Source organism: Pituophis catenifer, unplaced genomic scaffold, assembly GCF_029215685.1.
Source record: "Pituophis catenifer annectens isolate HBS135680 unplaced genomic scaffold, rPitCat1.0.hap2 SCAF_10, whole genome shotgun sequence".
Classification (NCBI taxonomy): domain Eukaryota; kingdom Metazoa; phylum Chordata; class Lepidosauria; order Squamata; family Colubridae; genus Pituophis; species Pituophis catenifer.
Genome location: NW_027256890.1, coordinates 12,115,011 through 12,125,208, shown reverse-complemented (window position 1 = coordinate 12,125,208; position 10,198 = coordinate 12,115,011).

Genomic DNA, 10,198 nt, shown 5'->3' with positions numbered 1-10,198 from the left:
CTGGATGGGGAGAGGTGAACCCCCGAAGAGCCTTGCAAGCAGGAACGTTGCAAACACCCCCCCCCCCCCACCCTAATCCCACTTTCCAGGCAAGCAAGCAGAGGAACCGGTCCGGCAAGCTGGCGAGCTCCGGCGGCTTCAGCAGCGCCTACCTGCCAGCTGGCGCTCGCTCTGCCTTTGCCTGGCAGCCGAGGCTACAGGTTGCCCGAGTCGAGGCGGAGAAGCGGCCCGCTCGCCTCCTCGTGGCAAGCAAACCCCCCCCCCCCAAAAAAAAACGGGGGAGCCACCGGTTTGGCTTGGCGCTCTTCGCATGGAAGAGTGGGGAGAAGAAGAAGAAGGGAGATGGCCAATTCAGCTGTCAGAGCCCGCCCAGCCTCCGCCTCCTCCTCCTCCTCCTCCTCCTCTTCCTCCTCCTCCTCCTCCAACCAATTTTGGTCCCCCTACTACCCCCCCCAAAAAAAATGTTGAGAAAGGAAGAAAGAAAGAAAGAAAGAAAGAAAGAAAGAAAGAAAGAAAGAAAGAAAGAAAGAAAGAAAGAAAGAAAGAAAGAAAGAAAGAAAGAAAGAAGTCTCCTGAAAAAAAGAATCAGAGAAGGGGTGGGGAAAAGAGTCCCCAGGGAGTTGGGCGGCATAGAAATGCGTGAAAGAAAGAAAGAAAGAAAGGAAGGAAGGAAGGAAGGAAGGAAGGAAGGAAGGAAGAAGGAAGAAAGTCCAGTGGTCTCCTGAACAAAAAAATCAGAGAAGGGGTGGGGAAAAGAGTCCCCAGGGAGTTGGGCGGCATAGAAATGCAACAAAGAAAGAAAGAAAGAAAGAAAGAAAGAAAGAAAGAAAGAAAGAAAGAAAGAAAGAAGGAAGAAAGTCCAGTGGCCTCCTGAAAAAAAAGAATCAGAGAAGGGGTGGGGAAAAGAGTCCCCAGGGAGTTGGGCGGCATAGAAATGCGACAAAGAAAGAAAGAAAGAAAGAAAGAAAGAAAGAAAGAAAGAAAGAAAGAAAGAAGAAAGTCCAGTGGTCTCCTGAGAAAAAGAATCAGAGAAGGGGTGGGGAAAAGAGTCCCCAGGGAGTTGGGCGGCATAGAAATGCGTGAAAGAAAGAAAGAAAGAAAGGAAGGAAGGAAGGAAGGAAGGAAGGAAGGAAGGAAGGAAGGAAGAAGGAAGAAAGTCCAGTGGTCTCCTGAACAAAAAAATCAGAGAAGGGGTGGGGAAAAGAGTCCCCAGGGAGTTGGGCGGCATAGAAATGCAACAAAGAAAGAAAGAAAGAAAGAAAGAAAGAAAGAAAGAAAGAAAGAAAGAAAGAAAGAAGAAAGTCCAGTGGTCTCCTGAGAAAAAGAATCAGAGAAGGGGTGGGGAAAAGAGTCCCCAGGGAGTTGGGCGGCATAGAAATGCGAGAAAGAAAGAAAGAAAGAAAGAAAGAAAGAAAGAAAGAAAGAAAGAAAGAAAGAAAGAAGGAAGGAAGTCCAGTGGCCACCTGAAAAAAAAAAATCAGAGAAGGGGTGGGGAAAAGAGTCCCCAGGGAGTTGGCGGCATAGAAATGCGAGAAAGAAAGAAAGAAAGAAAGAAAGAAAGAAAGAAAGAAAGAAAGAAAGAAAGAAAGAAAGAAGGAAGGAAGTAAGTCAGTCCAGTGGCCACCTGGAAAAAAAAAAATCAGAGAAGGGGTGGGGAAAAGAGTCCCCAGGGAGTTGGGCGGCATAGAAATGCAACAAAGAAAGAAAGAAAGAAAGAAAGAAAGAAAGAAAGAAAGAAAGAAAGAAAGAAAGAAAGAAAGAAAGAAGGAAGAAAATCCAGTGGCCACCTGGAAAAAAAAAAAATCAGAGAAGGGGTGGGGAAAAGAGTCCCCAGGGAGTTGGGTGGCATAGAAATGTGACAAATAAATAAATAAATAAATAAATAAATAAATAAATAAATAAATAAATAAATAAATAAATAAATAAGAAAGAAAGAAAGAAAGATAGAAAGAAAGAAAGAAAGAAAGAAAGAAAGAAAGAAAGAAAGAAAGAAAGAAAGAAAGAAAGAAAGAAAGAAAGTCCAGTGGCCTCCTGAAAAAAAAATAGCATCTTTGAAACAAGCTGTGACCTGGATGGCGGAGAATACTCTACGGAAATTTCAGAGAAGGGCAGCTAAGATGCGACTAGCCTGACTCGGTGGCTCAGGGGCTAAGGACGCTGAGCTTGTCGATCGGCAATTCGGGCGGTTCGAATCCCTAGTGCAGGTCTCCTGCCCGAGCAGGGGGGTTGGACTAGATGACCTCCAGGGTCCCTTCCGACTTCTGTTACTGTTCAAGATGATCAAAGGCCCCTGGAGACTAAAACAACTGAAGAAGGGCTGCAGGAATTGGGTCTGGCTAGTCTAGAGACAAGAAGGACAAGGGGAGACAGGATAGCAGGATGTCAGCATTTGAGGGGCTGCCACAAAGAGGGGGGGGGGTTTCAACATATTCTCCAAAGCACCAGAGAGCAGGACAAGAAGCAATGGATGGAAACTAACCAAGGAGAGAAGCAACCTGGAATGAAGGAGAAACTTCCTAAGAGTGAGGGCAATTAACCAGCGGAACAGCTTGCCACCAGAAATTGTGGGTGCTCCATCACTGGAGGTTTTTAACGAGAGGCTGAACAGCCACTTGTCTGAAATAGTATAGGTTCTCCAGCTTGAGCAATTGGACTAGAAGACCTCCAAGGTCCCTTCCCACTCTGTTTATTCTATTCTATTCTATTCTATTCTATTCTATTCTATTCTATTCTATTCTATTCTATTCTATTCTATTCTATTTCTATTTCTATTTCTATTTCTATTTCTAGTCTAGTCTAGTCTAGTCTAGTCTAGTCTAGTCTAGTCTAGTCTAGTCTAGTCTATTTCTATTTCTATTTCTATTTGTATTCCATTCCATATTCATTATTCTATTCTATTCTATTCTATTCTATTCTATTCTATTCTATTCTATTCTATTCTATTCTATTCTATTCTATTTCTATTTCTATTTCTATTTCTATTTCTATTTCTATTTCTATTCCATTCCATATTCATTATTCTATTCTAGTCTAGTCTATTTCTATTTCTATTTCTATTTCTATTCCATTCCATATTCATTATTCTATTCTATTCTATTCTATTCTATTCTATTCTATTCTATTCTATTCTATTCTATTCTATTTCTATTTCTATTTCTATTTCTATTTCTATTTCTATTTCTATTCCATTCCATATTCATTATTCTATTCTATTCTATTCTATTCTATTCTATTCTATTCTATTCTATTCTATTCTATTTCTACTCCATTCCATATTCACTATTCTATTCTATTCTATTCTATTCTATTCTATTCTATTCTATTCTATTCTATTCTATTCTATTCATTTTTCTATATTCTATTCTATTCTATTCTATTCTATTCTATTCTATTCTATTCTATTCTATTCTATTCTATTCTATTCTTTCTATGCTATTCTATTCTCCTGCCAGCGGGGGTGCTTCTAAATACCAGCTGGAGGCGCGAACAAGAGGTGGAATGAGCGCTGCCAGATCTGTGCCGCAAAAAGGCCATCCAGGCGATCTCTAGGTGGCAGCAGAGGTAGACAGAAACGTACTTTGCTGCCCCCTAGTGGTGGCCCGGTGTTTTGCAGACCCAGGGATGCTGAATCTCCCTGAATCCTGGAGGAATTCCAGAGGCAGCGTTTGTACGGTATGCCTTCTGGGTTTCAAAATCTCACGGGGTCTGGCCCATAAATCCGGGGTCTCGAAATAGAAGGCTGAAGATGCCACCCTTGGACTCCTAAGTAGTTTGATCTTGGCAGGACTCTTTGGGCCTAGAAAAGCCAATGTCCTAAATCTCCGGATCCGTGCTTGATCTTCGCAGCGATTGCCCTGCTAATCCCAACACCTTCCTGGATCCTTGAGTAGCTTGCCGTAACCTTTTACCAGCTTCAGCTCAACAATCTGGCTGCAGTTATCCATGCCTCAGTAAACACCCAGGACATGAGAAGGCACCCTCAGGCTAAGGTTCCCTAGCAACTGGAATTCAGAGTTAGCCTGCCTCTTCTACTCTGCCCATCAAACGCCCGGCTTCCCCTTTCTCAAATTTGCGGGTTTGGGTGATAAGTGAATTATGGAGAGTTACCGCACGCTAAGTCAGCAAACGTCCTAGGACACCTTCCCCCAGGGTGACTGTGGCCAAAATGTCAGCTCTTTTCTTTCTTTCTTTCTTTCTTTCTTTCTTTCTTTCTTTCTTTCTTTCTTTCTTTCTTTCTTTCTTTTCTTTCTTTCTTTCTTTCTTTCTTTCTTTCTTTCTTTCTTTCTTTCTTTCTTTCTCTCTCTCTCTCTCTCTCCTCCTCCTTTCGGAGTGTTTTAAGGCATTCAGCAAACATCCTAGGACACCTTCTCCCACAGTGTCTGTGGCCAAAATTTTCTTTCTTTCTTTCTTTCTTTCTTTCTTTCTTTCTTTCTTTCTTTCTTTCTTTCTTTTTCTTTCTTTCTTTCTTTCCTTCCTTCCTTCCTTCCTTCCTTCCTGCCTGCCTGCCTTTTTTCTTTCTTTCTTTCTTTCTTTCTTTCTTTCTCTCTTTCTCCTTCTCTTTCTTTCTTTTTTCTTTCTTTCCTTCCTTCCTTCCTTTCCTTCTTTTTTTCTCCTCCTCCTTTCGGAGTGTTTTAAGACATTCAGCAAACATCCTAGGACACCTTCCCCCAGGGTGTCTGTGGCCAAAATGTCAGCTCTTTTCTTTCTTTCTTTCTTCTTTCTTTCTTTCTTTCTTTCTTTCTTTCTTTCTCTTTCTTTCTTTCTTTCTTTCTTTCTTTCTTTCTCTTTCTTTCCTTCTTTCCTTCCTTCCTTCTTGCCTGCCTGCCTTCTTTCTTTCTTTCTTTCTTTCTTTCTTTCTTTCTTTCTTTCTTTCTTTCTTCTTTCTTTTGTCTTTCTTCTTTCTTTCTTTCTTTCTTTCTTTCTTTCTTCTTTCTTTTGTCTTTCTTCTTTCTTTCTTTCTTTCTTTCTTTCTTTCTTCTTTTGTCTTTCTTCTTTTTTTCTTTCTTTCTTTCTTTCTTTCTTTCTTTCTTTCTTTCTTTCTTTCTTTCTTTTTCCTCTTCCTTTCAGAGTATTTTGAGGCATTCAGCAAACATCCTAGGACACCCTCCCCCAGGTGGCTGTGGCCAAAATGTCAGATTTTCTTTCTTTCTTTCTTTCTTTCTTTCTTTCTTTCTTTCTTTCTTTCTTTCTTTCTTTCTCTTTCTTTCTTTCTTTCCTTCCTTCCTTCCTTCCTTCCTTCCTTCCTTCCTTCCTTCCTTCCTTCCTTCCTTCCTTCCTTCCTTCTTTCCTTCTTTTGTTCTTCCCTTCCTTTCTTTCTTCCTTCCTTCCCTCCTTCCTTCCTTCCTTCCTTCCTTCCTTCTTTCTTTCTTTCTTTTTTCTTCCTTCCTTTCTTTATTTTTTCTCCTCCCTTTGGAGTGTTTTAAGGCGTTCAAAAGGGTGAAAGGTATTGCAAGCGTTTAAAAAACATCCCCTAAAAATAAACCCTGCTTTTGGAATAATGCAACCTTTTGACAGGGCAGGAAATAGCCTTAGGACAGCAGAAATTCCTTTCTGTGGGAGGAGGAGAAGGGAGAAAAAGAAGCCAACAGGATGGCTCAGGATTTAGGCTTGAATTTGTTGTAAACCAGACTATTGGCTGAGGGAGACATGGGACAGGGGGAGGGCTCTTTATTCTAAATTAAATGCTGTGGTCTGATTGGCTCATGGACTCAGAAGTTAGGCAGAGTTTCTTCCTGGACACCTTGGTTTGCAATAATATGTGTGTGGAAGAGAGAGAGAGAGAGATGGAGAGAGAAAGAATGAAAGAGAGAGAGGCAGAGACAGAGACAGAAAAAGAGAGAGAAAGAAAGAGAGGGTGAGAGACAGAGAGAGAGAGAGAGAGAAAGAAGAAAAGAGAAAAAGAGGCAGACAAAAACAGAAAAACAGAGAGAAAGGCAAAGAGAGAACGAGAGAGATAAAGAAGGGAGGAAGAGAGACAGAGAGAGAGTGAAAGAAAGAAGGAGAGGAAGAAAGAAAAAAGGAGAGAGAGAGAGAGGCAGAGAGGAAGAACAAAAGAAAGAAAGAGGCAGACAGAAGCAGAAAGGCACAGAGAGAAAGTCAGAGAAAGAAAGAGAGAGATTAAGAAGAGAGGAAGAGAGAGACAGAGACAGAGAGAGAATGAAAGAAAAAAGAGAAAGAAAGAGAGAGAGAATGAGAGAGAGAGAGACCATATTCAACAAACAGTAGGCTGTAAAGCTGTGCATTTCCCTCATTCCTTTATCACACATCTCACCTGTGAAACTGATGTGTAAAAGATTCAGGTTTTATTCACACAAAGCATTTAACTAGGTCAGGTTCAGATATTAAAATATTCCCCCCCTCCTCCCTAATTGTAAAAAAAATGATGTTGAGACTTTGGAAAAAGTGCAAAGAAGAGCAACAAAGTCCCTTGATTTTCTTTGAAGACGTTTCGCTTCTCATCCAAGAAGCTTCTCCAGCTCTGGACTGGATGGTGAGAAACGGAAGAAGGGTTGCAGGAACTGGGTGTGTCTAGTTTAATGAAAAGAAGGAAGAGGGGAGACATGATAGCAGTCTTCCAATATCTCAGGGGCTGCCCCAAAGAAGAGGGAGTCAAACTATTCTCCAAAGCACCCGAAGGCAGGACAAGAAGCAATGGGTGGAAACTCATCAAGGAGAGAAGCAACTTAGAACTAAGGAGGAATTTCCTGACGGTGAGAACAATTAATCAGTGGAACAACTTGCCTCCAGAAGTTGTGGATGCTCCAACACTGGAAGTTTTTAAGAAGAGGTTGGATAACCATTTGTCTGAAGTGGTGGAGGGTTTCCTACCTGGGCAGGGGGTTGGACTAGAAAACCTCCAAGGTCCCTTCCAACTCTGTTATTCTATTCTATTCTATTCTATTCTATTCTATTCTATTCTATTCTATTCTATTCTATTCTATTCTATTCTATTCTATTCTAATTGTATTCCATTCCATAGTCATTATTCTTCTCTTCTCTTCTCTTCTCTTCTCTTCTCTTCTCTTCTCTTCTCTTCTCTTCTCTTCTCTTCTCTTCTCTTCTCTTCTATTCTATTCTATTCTATTCTATTCTATTCTATTCTCCTTCCCTCTTCCTCCTTCTCTTCTCTTCTCTTCTCTTCTCTTCTCTTCCTATTCTCTTCTGTTCTCCTTCCTTCTTCCCTTCCTATTCTATTCTATTCTATTCTATTCTATTCTATTCTATTCTATTCTATTCTATTCTATTCTATTCTATTCTATTCTATTCTATTCTATTCTATTCTATTCTTGTATTCCATTCTATATTCATTATTCTATTCTATTCTATTCTATTCTATTCTATTCTATTCTATTCTATTCTATTCACAAAATTACATGTATACCCACATATATTATGCATTCATGTGATTCTACCCATCTGTTGATGCAGCCTAGAACTGCATTGGCTTTTTGGGCAGCTGCAGTACACCACTGGCTCATATTTAAGCAGTGATCCATTAGGCCTCCCATATTGTCCCTCTCAGAGTTATTGCTATTGAGCCAAGGATGCTGAATTACGGAAAGGTGTTTCCCCCCCCCCCCCCCGCTTCTCCATATTACGATGAAATCCTTTATGTGCAATTTGATTGAGATGAGAAAATCAGTGATCAGGTTGCTGTGAAGGTCCTGGTGGCTCAGCAGACTGATAGCATTGTGATTAACACCAGCTGTCTGCAATTACTGTAAGTTCGAATCTCCCCAGGCTCAAGGTTGACTCAGCCTTCCATCCTTTCTAAGGTAGGTAAATTGAGGACCCAGATTGTGGGGGCAATAAATATATTTGTATTTGTATAAATATACAAAAGGATGAAGGCTATTGCTTAACGCATTGTAAGCCGCCCTGAGTGTCTGGAGAAGGGCGGCATATAAATCAAATAAATAAAAAAAAAATTGTGCACCTCACACAGGGGTGAAGTTTGGCACTTGCTTCACCGCGATTACAAACGCCTCGAAGGACAAACACGAAATAAATATCAGCAGGAGAGGGAAAGGGGGAAATGACCCAGAGTGTCTGAAAATTCCTTTTTTTTTCCTTCTTGCAAAACATCACAGGGCTGGATGTTAAAAAGTGAGATTGCCCCTTCTTTCGCAGCTCCACTGTGTCACCCAAGAGCGGACAAGCTGTAAGTGTGCAGTGTTTGGGGAGAGCCAAAAGGCAAGTGGGACAGACAGATGTGGCTTTCTAACAAGTCTCTTCCCTCCTCCCCTTTCCTTTTCTTTTTTCTTTCTTTTTTTTTTTTCAAGTCCAGTTGCAACTGGTTTTGGGCGCAAGGGAATTCTAGCGTACGAACGAAAGCCATTGTACGATTTGATAAGCGATTCTAGACCCCTTTAAGGGGTGGGTGGGTGGGTGGGTGGGTGTCCAACGGAGGGGAGGGGGAGAGGCAGGATTTAAATTTAATATGCAATGAAGAGACGATGGAGAACTTTTCTGACAGTGAGAAGAATCAACCCATGGAACAGAAGTTGCCTTCGGAAGTTGTGGGAGCTTCATCCCTGGAAGCTTTCAAGAAGAGACTGGACTGCCATTTGTCGGAAATGGTGTAGGGTCTCCTGCTTGGGAGGGGGGTTGGACTAGATGACCTACAAGGTCCCTCCCAACCAGTGGTGGGATTCAAGTAATTTAACAATTACTTAAATTATTCTTGTAATTTACTTACGAGATCGCCTTCTGCCACCGATAGCCTCCCACCGGCCAGTGCGCTCCCACAGAGAGGGACTCCTCAGGGTGCCGTCGGTCAAACAATGTCGACTGGCGACCCCCAGGGGGAGAGCCTTCTCTGTGGGGGCACTCGCTCTCTGGAATGAATTGCCCCCGGAGATACGGATGATCCCTGACCTATGCACCTTTCGCCGTGCCCTCAAGACGTTATTATTCCAACAAGCTGGGCTGGCCTAAACATTAATTTTAATGGGTTGTTTTTGTTTTAGTTAGTTAGTTAGTTTATTATATTTATATACCGCCCCCTCTCCCGAGGGACTCAGGGCGGTGAACAGCCAACAAATAAAATACACAGATACAATAATGATGTTTTAATGATGTCGGGGCCAAATTATTTAATATGTTTTTTGTTTTTTTTAATTTGATTTATATGCCGCCCTTCTCCGGAGACTCAGGGCGGCTTACAATGCGTTAAGCAATAGCCTTCATTCTTTTGTATATTTTATACAAAGTCAGCTTATTGCCCCCACAAACTGGGTCCTCATTTCACCTACCTTAGAAAGGATGGAAGGCTGAGTCAACCTTGAGCCTTGGAGAGATTCGAACCTGCAGTAATTGCAGGCAGCTGTGTTAATAACAGGGTGCACTAAACCCCTGTACTATCAAGGCTCTTTTAAATTGTTTTTAAATTTTATATATGTGGTTGTTTCATCTTTGGCTGTGCACCGCCCTGAGTCCTTCGGGAGAAGGGCGGTATAAAAATTAGATTAAATAAATAAATTAAATAAATAAACAACCGGTTCTCTGCCCTATTGATTTCTTTTTTAATTGGAGCCTAATTATTTAATGATTTTAAATTTTAAATTGTTGTCGTGTTTTTTGTGTTTTTAAATAGGCTGTACACCGCCCTGAGTCCTTCGGGAGAAGGGCGGTATAGAAATAAAATTATTTATTTATTTATTTATTTATTTATTCCAACAACCAGTTTGCCAAACTGCTCAGAAAGTTAACAACCGGTTCTCCCGACGTGGTGCGAACCGGCTGAATCCCACTACTGCTTCCAACTCTGTTAATCTGTAACATCGAGCTAAAATTGAGCTTTGAGGTTGGCTGCGGACGTCGTGATCCTTCCTTCCTTAAAGCTGGGCGAGCCAACCAACCAACCCATCATCCGGCTGATTTGCGGATTTTTCGCAGGTTGTGTGAACGTGCAGCCTCTTGCCCTCGGCTCATCCGAGTTGTGGCTTTCCGCGAGTTGTTGACAAACTCACCCACCCAACTCAGTTCAACGCAGGCTGTGCTGGAGTGTGGGGGGGGGGTTGGCTTTGCTCCAGCCCGTCAGACGCGTCGTCCCGGCAACAGAACGTTGTGCTGGCCGTCTCCATGGCAACCGCCCGGGAACTCCCGGGACCGCTCTTTTCCTGCAAGCTGTCGCTTTGCTGGGCCCCTTTGGGGTTGCTCCGGGGCGGCTGGTGGGGAGGGGGAAAAGGGGGAAGCG